Source organism: Myotis lucifugus, unplaced genomic scaffold (assembly GCF_000147115.1).
Source record: "Myotis lucifugus unplaced genomic scaffold, Myoluc2.0 scaffold_19, whole genome shotgun sequence".
Classification (NCBI taxonomy): domain Eukaryota; kingdom Metazoa; phylum Chordata; class Mammalia; order Chiroptera; family Vespertilionidae; genus Myotis; species Myotis lucifugus.
The window spans coordinates 11031464-11044163 of NW_005871067.1; positions in this window are offsets into that span (position 1 = coordinate 11031464).

The window sequence follows — 12700 nt, forward strand, 5'->3', positions numbered from 1 at the left end:
TCACCTTCCAATGGTGTCCCAAAGTTCCCTTAAACTATCCTCCTGATTTTTACTTCTTTTTTATTTATTTCTGCTATCTTTGAGTAGTTTTTCTAGCTTATCTTTCAAATCACTGATTTAATCTTCTTCATTCAATCTGTTTTATTTTTTTCAGTGTATTCTTGATGTCAGATATGTTATTCTTCATTTCTGACTGATTCTTATCTATTGTTTCTATTTCTTGTTTCATGCTGTTGTAGTTTCCACTGAGTTCCTTAAATTTATCACTAAGTTCCTAGAGTATCCATATATTACTTTGAACTCTATATCTGATAAATTGCTTTCCTCCATTTTGTTTAACTCTCTTTCCAGAGTTTCCTCCTTTTCTTTCATTTGGGAGTTGTTTCTTTGTCTCTCCACTTTTGCTGTCCCTTTGTATTTGTTTCTAGGTATTAAATCAAACTGTTATGCCTCCAAATCTTTGTGGGTTGGCCTTATATAGTAAGTATTTTGTGGAACCAAGTGGCACAATTTCTTTGATCTCCTGAGCTAGGTGCTCTAGGAATGTCCTTTGTGTGATTTATTTTGGCTCTCCTGTTGTAATTGGGTCTTGAATGTTGTCCCATTCATGGGTGTAATCTCCTCTCAGACACCTGGTGGCCTACGAAATCATCCCCAATTACATCATGTGAGCTGTGTGCAGTTGCTGACAGAACAAGACAAAACAAGAAACAAAACAAAAACATACACAAGACCCCTGAAACAATGTCAAAAGCAACCACAAAGTAAGAGAGAATTGGGAAAGATAAAAGAAAAGAAGAAGAATAGATGAAAAGAAAAATCAAGGAGAAAAAAAGGGGAAGAAAAAGGCATGTAAAAGGGCAGAGTTGAAAGAAAAAATAAGAATAAAGAATTAGAAAAGGAAAATGGTATAAAAGAAAAGAGAAAGAGAAAAGTATTAAAAGGAAAACACTTTGAGAAAGCATAAAGAAAAATACACTGAGAAAGCATAAAGACAAAAAAATAAGAAAAGGAAAAAATGAAGAGAAAGCAGGAGAGAAGAAAATAAAATAGAGTAAGTAAAGGCATGACAGCCAAGCTGGTGAGGCTTTGTGGTTGAGTGTTGACCCATGAACCAGGAGGTTATGGTCACTGTTTGATTCCCAGACAGGGCACAATCTTGGGTTTCAGGTTCGATCCCTAATAGGGCACTTGCAGGAGGCAGCTCATCATTGATGTTTCTGACTCTCTCCCTTCCTCTCTCTGAAATCAATAAAATCATTAAAAAGAAAAGAAAGGGGAAGAGAAAAATTAGATATATGAAAGAAAAAGGAGAAACTAAAAATATAACAAATCAATAAAGAAGAAAGATAAAATAAAGAAGGGGGAAAATGAAGTGGATTTGTCTCAGAATATAGTGCCTCCTGGGAGCTCCCTTTCAATCATGCTCATTTGATAACTGAGGCTGATTGTTTTGCCTGCAAATTCTGGGCCTTGCACTGTCAGAAACTGTCCTCCGTTGGCTCTCAGCAACCTGTTTGAAGCTTCAAGTGATCCACAGTTTATGTCTGTCTGCACAGGACTTGGCTACACATGAGAGGGGACAAGTTGTACTCTAAGGCCAGTTTGATAGCAACACAGGGGCCCAGGGATGGGTCAGCATCCCCAGGTTCTTAATCACTCAAATGTCTGTTTCTGAAAGGGTGTTAGACAGAATCAGGAATATAGTCCTCTGGATCTCTCTTGAGGGGAAGGTCCATTCAGATTTAAGGGCAAGTAGTGGGTGTGTTTTTCCATCCCAGAGCTACTCCCCTGAGAGCATCCCAAAATATTGCCCTGGCCTTGGCTAGGTGAAGATCCTTGTATGCAGTCCAGTGGGAATAGCTGTAAACCAGGAGTTTCTATCAGCTCTCCCCTGAGGGGGAAGCACTAGTCTCCTGAAACAGTTGGGACAGAGGGCTCCATCCCCAAGCCATTCACTGATAGTCCCTGATACTGTTCAAACCCTTCAGCTAGGCCTCTGCTGCTGTCTCCTCTACAAAGGTCAAGATGCAGGGTGTGGCAGGCAGGGCTCCTGAGCATGGGATGAGCTGTCTCTCCTAGGGAAGGGTATTTTCCTTTAGCATTTTCCTTTTCTTGAGCTGTGGCTTCTGGGAGGGGCCAGTAACTCTCAGGAAACTTGCCATTTTGATTTGGGGTTGGTATGACCAAATGCAGGTCTCCCAGCTGCCCCTTTTCTACCTCTACCCCCAGTGTTCCCCACCTCAACCTCTCCTCAGGCACCTTTAGTCTTCACTGCCCTCCCTCCATTGAACCTTCAGGTAAGTACCTACAAATGAAATCCTGTGCTCTGGATTTAAAAAACAAACAAACAAAAAACTATGGCTTTTGCTCTGACTGGCTCTGGTCTCCTCAGTGCCAAAAGCTCTGCCACCTTTCACACCTGAATGTTACAGGGGCTGCTGTGCTGGAGGCAAAGACCAACAAGTAGCATAATAAATGCGAGAGGTCCGTCAGAAGGCTGATGGACCTTGGGCTTTCGCAAGGGCTAAAAGCTATGCACTGGTTGTTCTGTCGAGACAATGGTGGCTCAGGGCAATCTCCTAACCTGATAATCTTTTACTGTCTACCAAATCTTACCTTTGATATGTGTGTTTGCTTTGCTAAAGGGCAAATGTATATTCTAGTAAATAAAAAGCTATGGGTCCGGAGATTCGGGGAGCCACTCCACTAGAGAGTAGGTTTCCACCTGGTTCCCCATGCCTTCTAAACTTATATTTCTTATCTAGTATATCCATTTATGCATGGCCTCTTCTCCAGATTCTGAATCCTTGCTGCAAAAGGTTGTGGCACTGCTATTCTCAGCTCTGGTGCTTTAGGCTGTGTAGCCCAACCTGGGGCCCAACCCTTGATATTGTCAGGGAAAAACACACCCCCTGCAGCTGACAGATCCCTCTTTGCTGTCAGCCTGCCTCCAGTGGAAGCTGGGCCTGCCGCTTTCATAACTTCACCCTTCCTACAGGTCTCCAGGTGTTTTCTGTTATTCCTTGTTGTCTCCTCCTTAGCTGACCTCAGTTGGTAATTCCAGGTGAATGTTCCCCAATTTAACTTTATTTCCAGTTCTGGCCCTAGGGGGAGGTGCAAGAAAGTTCTGCCTATTCCATCACAATCTTCTCCTCTCTTTAGAAATATTTTGATAGTGTTTTTTCTTAAGCATTTTAAGTATAACATCTCACTGCCTTCTGAATTCCATTGTTTTTAATGTGAAGTCAGCCATTAATTTTCTAGTTGTTGCCCTGTACATGATGAAACAGTTTTCTCTTGCTTCTTTCAAGATTTTCTTTGTTTCTTAATAGCATGACTATGATGTTTGTAGGTCTATAACTCTTTATGTTTATTTTTCTTGGGCTTTATTGTACTTCTTGGCTCTATAGATTAACCATTTTCATCAAATATGGGAAGTTTTCTGCCATTATTTCTTAAAATGTTAGTTTTGCTTCTTTATCTGTTCTTTTTCTGTGACTCCAGTACAGGTATACTTTATGTTGTCCCACAGTTTAACTGTGGGACAACATTTTCTTTAGAACAGATAGCTTCCATTGATTTACCTTCAAGTTCACTAATTCTTGTTATTGCCATATCATATCTTCTATTGAACCCCTTTAGTAAAATTTTTAATTCACTTAATGTACTTTTCAAATCCAAAATTTCCATTTGGTTCTCTTTCATAATTTCTTTCTCCTCTGTCAGGTGGCTCCTCTGTCCAGGGACCCAATTGACGGAGGAGAGGCACTACCCCTGGGCTAAAACTGGCTCTGCGATCCCAGTTGCCCTAGAGACCTTGCACGAGGTGGGCGTGGTGCCATTGTGAGACATGAGGTCAGGCTTTGGCCAGGCACAATTGGCCTGCAGACACATGGAGCAATCTGGCATGGGGGCAGGGCCTAGCCATTGGGCTCACGGCATAGGGGGGACCTAGATTGGAGGGAGGCATGGGCGGCGAGTGGCAGTCCATGGGCTGTTGGCACCTCAGCATCCTAGGACAGATCAGACATTCTGTAACAATGCATGAAATCAACATCAACAATCTTGATAAGCAACAGGTTCAGCTCCTGGAAGAGATATGTATTTTTTTTAAATATCTATCTATCTATCTATCTATCTATCTATCTATCTATCTATCTATCTAATAATATATAGAGACTATATATATATTAATAATATATAGACAAACATGTAAATTAACCGTCCCTCTGCTACGCTCACCAGCCAATCAGGAGAGTATGCAAATTAACCCAACAAAGATAGCGGTTAATTTGCATACGTAGAGGCGAAGCAGCGGAGCAAAAACTGAAGGCTCCGTCTGGAGTGAAGGCCTGGGTCCCAGGTGCTGGAGGAAAACCGGTGCCAGCAGCTAAGGGAAGGGAAGGCCTATTGCACAAATCTATTCATGCAACAGGTCTCTAGTATATATATAAAACCCTACTATGCAAATAGACTGAACGGTGGAACAACTGAACAACTGGTCGCTATGACATGCACTGACCACCAGGGGCACACGCAGAACATAGCGGGCATCGGCAGCAGGAGGCAGAGCTCAGTACATGGCCGGCGTCAGCCATGGAGGGATGGTGGAGCAAGTGAGCAGGGGTGCCAGACCAAGACGGGGCGCCGGTTGCTGTCATCGGTGTGAACCTCTGGTGATTACTAGAAATTCTTTGCTCCCGCATGCCGTAGTCCTGCCTGGTGCTCGCACCTGCTGCCAGTGCTGGAGGCACTCCTTGCACCTGCTGCCAGCGCCAGAGCTGCCACTCACACCTGCTGTCAGTGCCCAGCGCCAGTTCCGATCACTCAGCACCGTCAGTGGGTGTGAGTGGCAGCTGTGGGCCCCAATCGCCCCTGAGGGCTTCTCCATCTCGCCCTGCTCCTGAGGGGCAATTGAGGCAGTAGCCACCACTCACACCTGCTGACAGTGCCAGCCCCGCTCCCACCTGCTGCTGGCACTGGCCCCAATCTCTCCGTGACATCAGCGGGTGCGAGCGGGGCCAGCACCATCAGCACGTGAGTGCAGTGGCTGCGGGAGTAGGCTGCTGGCAGACAGGGGAGCAGGGGCCACAGTGGGAAGGGCTGGGCAGGGGCATGGAGGATGGACCGAGACCTGCCCCTGTGTCCACCACAGCCTCACAGCCCACAGTTCCTTTCAAGGTGCATGAATTCATGCACCAGGCCCCTAAGATATATATATATCCTATATAATAATAGAGAAACATGGTAATTAACCATGACTTCGCTACCCTTCTCATTGGCTAATCAGTGAGATATGCAAGTTAACTGCCAACCAAGATGGCGGCCGGCAGCCAGGCAGCTTGAAGCGAACAGGAGGCTTACTTGCTTCAGTGACGGAGGAAGCCAACGTTCCCCGCCTGCCGCTGCTGGGCTCTGAGCTTGCAGTTTAAGAAACATTGTTGCAATTATAGAAGCTAAAAAAAACCAGAAACCTGCTTTTAGCCAGCCGGGCCTCAGAGCTGGACTTGAAACAGTGTTTCGATTATAGAACCCAAACAAACCAGATACCTGCTTTCAGCAGCGGAGGTCTCAGAGCTGGAGCCGAGCCTCAGAGAGAAAGCCGGCTCTCAGTTCCAGTGACAGCCATAGAAGGTAAATAAATCCCAGAATAAATGAAAAAAGAAAAAAAAGGACAGGTTGGGAGCTTCAGTTGCCCACCAGCCTGAAAACGGCCCTCAGCCTCTCACCCAGACTGGCCAGGCACCCCAGTGAGTACCCCCACACTGAAGGGGGAGTGACCAGCTGCAAACAGCCATCATCCCCTCATCCAGACTGGCCAGGCACCCCAGTGAGTACCCCCACCCTGAAGGGGGTATGACCAGCTGCAAACAGCCATCATCCCCTCACCCAGGCTGGCAAGGCACCCCAGTGGGGACCCCACCCTGAAGGGGGTGTGACCAGCTGCAAACAGCCATCATCCCCTCACCCAGGCTGGCCAGGCACCCAAGTGGGACCCCCACCCTGATCCAGGACACCCTTCAGGGCAAACCAGCCAGCCCCCACCCGTGCACCAGGCCTCTATCCTATATAGTAAAAGGGTAATATGCCTCCCAGCACCAGGATCAGTGGATCAGGGAGGCCTCATTGCCCCTGTGTCAAGCAGAGCCACGAGGCCTCCCAGGACTGGGATCAGTGGAGCCGTGAGGCCTCCTGGCCCCTGGAGCAGTGTGACAGGGGGCAGAGCCCAAACCCCCTGATCGCCCTGCGGCTCTGTGTGTGACAGGGGGCGGGGCCCCAACCTCCCTATCCGCCCTGCTCTGTTCATGACAGGGGAAGGCTCCCTAACCCCCTGATTGGCCCTGCTCTGTGCCTGATAGGGGGGAGCTCCCCAACCCCCTGATCAGCCCTGCTCTGTGCCTGATAGGGGGGAGCTCCCCAACCCCCTGATCACACACACTGACCACCAGGGGGCAGACGCTCAATGCAGGAGATGCCCCCTGGTGGTCAGTGCGCTCCCACAGGGGGAGCTCTGCTCAGCCACAAGCCAGTCTGATGGCTGCCAGTACAGCGGTGGTGGGGGGAACCTCTCCCGCCTCCTCAGCAGTGCTAACGATGTCCGACTACAGCTTAGGCCTGCTCCCCGCTGGCAAGTGGACATCCCCCGAGGGCTCCCAGGCTTCCAGAGGGATGTCTGACTGCCAGTTTAGGCCCGACCCCCTGGGGAATGGGCCTAAGCCAGCATGTGGACATCCCCCAAGGGGTCCCAGACGGTGAGAGGGCACAGGCCGGGCTGAGGGACCCCCCCACCGAGTGCACAAATTTTTGTGCACTGGGCCTCTAGTATGATATATAATAGTGTACAAGCTTTAAAGGTGAATTATTTTTTCTATTTCCTAGTAAAATCAGTACCTCAAAATTTTAGTGGCTACCTATGAATAATTTCAACCTTTTTTGGGGGGGGGAGAGAAGTTTTATTTGTTCGCACTTAATATTAGTAAAAAAACTGTCTATACTAATAAAAGAGTAATATGCTAATTAGACCAGGTTGACTGGCCATCTTCCAGACGTCTGACTTCCTTCCGGACAAAGCTATGGTGGTGGGGCCAAGGCAGAGGCAGTTAGGGGCAATCAAGCCGGCAGGGGAGGGCAGTTGGGGGAGACCAGGCCAGCAGGAGAGGGCAGTTGGAGGCGATCAGGCCGGCCAGGGAGGGCAGTTGGGAGCCATCAGGCCAGCAGGGGAGAGCAGTTGGGGGCAATCAGGCTGGCAGGTGAGCAGTTAGGGGTGATCAGGCAGGAAGGCAGAGGTGGTTAGGGGCAATCAGGCAGGCAGGCAGAGAGGTTAGGGATGATCATGCAGGCAGACAGAGAGGTTAGGGGCAATCAGGCAGGCAGGCAGGTGAGCAGTTAGGAACCAGCGGTCCCAGATTGGAGAGGGATGTCTGATTGGAGAGGGTTCAGGCTAGGCTGAGGGAACCCCTGTGTGCACGGATTTCATGCACTGGGTCTCTAGTTAAATATAAATGGAATTAGGTAGAGAACAATACAAACTCGTTCAGGTTATGTTAATAAATTATATAACATCACCCTCTATATCAGCTAAGCCTTATATAATTAGAATGATATCCCAAGTAGTCATGGAAAAGTGCTCAAAAATAAATGAAACTTGAAATTATCTAAGAGTTTTAAGAGAAATCATATGTATAAATTTTCCAAAAGTCTAAAAATAGGAAGGTGTTAAACAAAATGCACATGACAAAGAAAACAGCTCATCAAGCTTTCCCAGCTATGAAAATGTGGTTTCCCCATACATCATACAATAAAAAGCAGATGGTAGAAAATTAGTTGCCAAAAAAGAAAGGAAACACATACAACATGTTATAATTATGAGCTTCAGAGAAACAAAGGGAGGGAGATGAATATTTTTAAACAAAAAAAGTAATGTTTCTTCCATGAAAGCTATCTCTCCTGAGTAGGGCAAACTAAGGATAAAATGACATGATCTCAGAAACATTAAGAACTCCTGGAATGAACTTTTTTTATCATCTAGAAAAACACCCCCCTTCTTTTTGTTGTAACACACCAAATTCTTTGCCACTCTTTTTTTCTCTTTTTTAAATATTTTTAAAATTAAATCTTTATTGTTCAGATTATTACAGTTGTTCATCTTTTTCCTCCCATAGCTCCCCTCCACCCGGTTCTCACCCCACCCTCTGCCCTTACCCCCCCCCAACTGTCCTCATCCATAGGTGTATGATTTTTGTCCAGTCTCTTCCCACACCCCCACACCCCTTTCCCCCCCGAAAATAGTCAGTCCACTCCCTTTCTATGCCCCTGATTCTATTATATTCACCAGTTCATTCTGTTCATCAGATTATTTACTCACTTGATTTTTAGATTCACTTGTTGATAGATGTGTATTTGTTGTTCATAATTGGTATCTTTACCTTTTTCTTCTTCTTCCTCTTCCTAAAGGATACCTTTAAGCATTTCATATAATACTGGTTTGGTGGTGATGAACTCCTTTAGCTTTTTCTTATCTGTGAAGCTCTTTATCTGACCTTCAATTCTGAATGATAGCTTTGCTGGGTAAAGTAATCTTGGTTGTAGGTTCTTGCTATCCACCACTTTGAATATTTCTTGCCACTCCCTTCTGGCCTGCATAGTTTCTGTTGAGAAATCAGCTGACAGTCGTATGGGTACTCCCTTGTAGGTAACTGACTGTTTTTCTCTTGCTGCTTTTAAGTTTCTCTTTGTCTTTAGCTCTTGGCATTTTAATTATGATGTGTCTTGGTGTGGTCCTCTTTGGGTTCCTTTTGTTTGCGGTTCTCTGCACTTCCTGGACTTGTAAGTCTATTTCTTTCACCAGGTAGGGGAAGTTTTCTGTCATTATTTCTTCAAATAGGTTTTCAATATCTTGCTCTCTCTTCTAGCTCCCCCATAATTCGGATGTAGGTATGCTTGAAGTTGTCCCAGAGGCTCCTTACACTATCTTCATATTTTTGGATTCTTTTTTCTTTTTGTTTATCTGGTCGGGTGTTTTTTGCTTCTTCCTATTTCAAATCTTTGACTTGATTCTTGCTATCTTCTAGTCTGCTGTTGGAACTCTGTATAATATTCTTTATTTCAGTCAGTGTATGCTTAATTTCTAGTTGGTTCTTTTTCATATCCTCGAGGGTCTCACTAGATTTATGGAGGGTCTCACTAAATTTATTGGCGGTTTCTAGAAAATTCTTGAAAAACCTTATAACCGTGTTTTTAAACTCTATATCCAGTAGTTTGCTTTCCTCCATTTCTGTCATCTGTGACCTATTTCTTTTATGCTTCACTGTGTTGATAGAGTGGCTTTCTGTGCTTGGTGTCCTATAGGGCCCAGTGACTCAGCCTCCCCAATTACCTGAGGTGGACACTCTTGGTGCACCCCTTTGTGGGCTTTGTGCACAGTCTTGTTGTAGTTAAGCCTTGATTGTTGTAGGTATCACTGGGAGGAATTGACCTCCAGGCCAATTGGCTGTGAGAATCAGCTGTGTCTGCAGTGGGAGAACTTCTGTGCTGGAGACACCCTTCTGGGGCAAGACTTGCTTCAGTGGGGCTTTGGTGCTCACTGAGTCTTCCCCCTGAGTGTGTCCCTTATGGATCTGAGGAGTTGTAATCTGGATGGTCCCACTCTGACCACTGGGTACACTGGCTCTTGGGTCTAAGGAGGTGCTAATTTAGCCTCTGCCTGAGGCTACCCAGCAGGAGCTATGGAGAGATCTGCAGATTCCTCTTCTTTTTTTGGGGTTTGGAGGTGCCCAGTTGAGGCCCAGCTGTGAAGCAATGCAAGCTGCTGTGGGTCCTTGGGCCTTCTTTTGGAAGTTCTGGATCTCTCTGATCCAGCTGCAGTTTGTTAGGTAATTGTCAGATTGCAAAAGCCACTGCACACAGCTTGGGTGGGGCGGGGTCTCAGGGAATCGACAGGGAAGAACAAACAGCTATGGCTGATCCTCAGTCCTACCCTAAGAGTCCTCTCGTCTCAGTGTCCCAGTAATCGCTGCAAGCACCTCTGAGAGAAAGCCGCCCTCGAGTTCTTCCTGCTGGCAGACAGTCCAGTTTCTCCCCGTATGAGTCTGGGTCCCCAGAGACTTGCCTGGAACTGGAGTTCAGAGCAGTCGGGAGCTTGAGACTTCCTCCAGATTGAAAAAGACAACCATGTCCTCAGTTGCCAGCCCTTTCTACGTGCGCCTCTGTACCTCTGCACTTTACTTCCACACCTCCTCTGAGTCTCAGTGTGCTTTTCTCTTTCCTTCTAGTTGTAGAATTTCCACTCAGCCAGCCTTCCTGTGGTTCTGGATGATGTCTGTTTTGTCTTTTAGTTGTATTTTTGAAGTTGTTGTGCGAGGCAGCAATTTCCAGTGTTTACCTATTCCGCCATCTTGGTTTATCCACCACTCTTGGTATTTGTGGTTTACTTAGAGGTCCTTATGGCTCTTTGGATGGACCTGTTGGTTCAGTCCCTCTTGCCTCATGATCAAAGCAGGCCACATCTGGGATGCATATGTCTCTCAAACAGGTCCAACTTAGAGTTAATCCAAGAGTTTTACAAAAACTCTGGAAGTGCTATGTTCTTTTTCACAGGAGTTGAGCATAGGAAGCTGTAGGTTTAATGCTGCTGATACCACACAAAAGTGAAATGAAACCACTATGCAAGAGAGCAGGCTGAAGAGATATGCAGTAGGTCCTAATGACAACATTTTAACCCCTGATCAAACTGGTCCTAAATCAGAGTCATGTGAGCCAATAAAATCCCCTTTTATCTGAAACCAATTTGAATTGGATTTTCTATATATTGACCCTTAAAAGATCCTAAATAATAAAATTCTAATCTCATTTTTGTTTATCTAGTGAATAAACAAAACTAGAGCTACTGCAGTCTAGAAAGCACCTTTTCCACATTCATTATCATAAGAACTCTGTGAAGTGTTACTACAATTTTTATTTTACAGATGAGGCTACATAGTGCCTTAGTCCCTTCAGATTGCTATAAGGAAATATCACTTTCTACTATAATAAATACTACTGGTTGGCTTATAAACAACAGAAAGTTATTTCTCACAGTTATGGAGGCTGGGAGTCTGAAATCAGGGTACCAGCCTGATGAAGTAAGGGTCCACTTCCAGGTTGCTGACTTATTGTTATATCTTCACATGGGGGTAGAGGTCTTTCTGGAGCCTCTTTTATAAGAACACTAATACTATTCATGAGGGTACTGTCCTTGTGACCTAATCACCTCCCAAAGACCCCACCTCATACCATTATATCAGACATTAGAATTTCAACATATGAATTTTGAGGGTACAGAAACATTCAGATTATAACAAATGACTTGCCCAAGATCACACAGCTGGTAATTAGCAGCACCCAGGTCTTGTGAATTCAAATTCTATACTTTTCCACTAGTGCTTTTCAACCTCAGGGTGTTGTTGTTTTGTGTTCTTTTTAAAAGGTATTTTCAGTGCTATGACAGGTGGTACAAAAAGCTATAGTTTAAATGTAACTTCTCTTTCTAGAACTTCAATTATATTCAAATATCTTAGAGAAAGTGTATAAGCTATGTAACACAATTTTTGTCATTCTATATAGTATTATTGTATTTTAAAATTTAATATAATATAGTACAAAGCAAACATTTTTAGAATTCAAATAAATATCTCAATAAGGTGTCATGATTGCAATTGGCCACTTGGGTATTTATCCTAAGATAAAAAAGTAGTTCTATCCTTTCACCACTAGGAAGCACATAAAATGCAACAGTATTTTAAAACTCAAATTAAAGGGCAAAAATTGATTATAAATAATGAATAAACTCTATAATGAATAAACTATCATTTTATTTTATAGTTAGACACAAAAGTACTAAGGTCCCAGAGAATAAGTATAATGATGAAAAAAACCCAGAATGTTTTAAACAAAGAACAGAAGCCTACATAAGTACAAATATTCTGAACAAACATTTCTATTGCCACAGAAATTAAGGTCACTAGTAATTCTCCAGGAAGACTTCCAAACTATTCTGGCAGTACAGTTGAAGCAGAGGTTTATTTTAAAGATAATGCCAAAAAAATAATTGTTGATGATAGATTTTGAATTTCATTCTATTTCATTAGACTATTTTTTGTAGAAGTCTAATTTTCTTGAGGCTATAGCAAGGTAAATAAGTCATAGATGATGTGGTATGTTGAATAATGGTCTCCCCAACATGTCCACTTCTAATCCCCAGAACCTGAGACTAGGTTACCTACATAAAAAGGGGAATTTTGCAGATATGATTAAGTTAAGCATCTTGAAATGAGGAGATTATCCTGAATTACCTGGGTAGGCCCAATTAAATCACAGGGTCTTTATAAAAGACTAGAGGCCCGGTGCACAAAAATTTGTGCACTCGGGGGGGAAGGGGGGGGTCCCTCAGCCCGGCCTGTGCCCTCTCACAGTCTGGGACCACTCGGGAGATAACGACCTGCTGGCTTAGGCCTGCTCCTGGGTGGCAGAGGGCAGGCCCAATCCCTAGGTGCAGCCCCTGGTCGGGCTCAGAGCAGGGCTGATTGGGGAGGTTGCGGCGCCACCCCCTGTGATGCACAGAGCAGGGCCAATCAGGGAGTTGGGCGCTGCCCCCTGTCACTCACAGAGCAGGGCCAATCAGCGGGTTGGGGCGCTGCCCCCTGTCACTCACAGAGCAGGG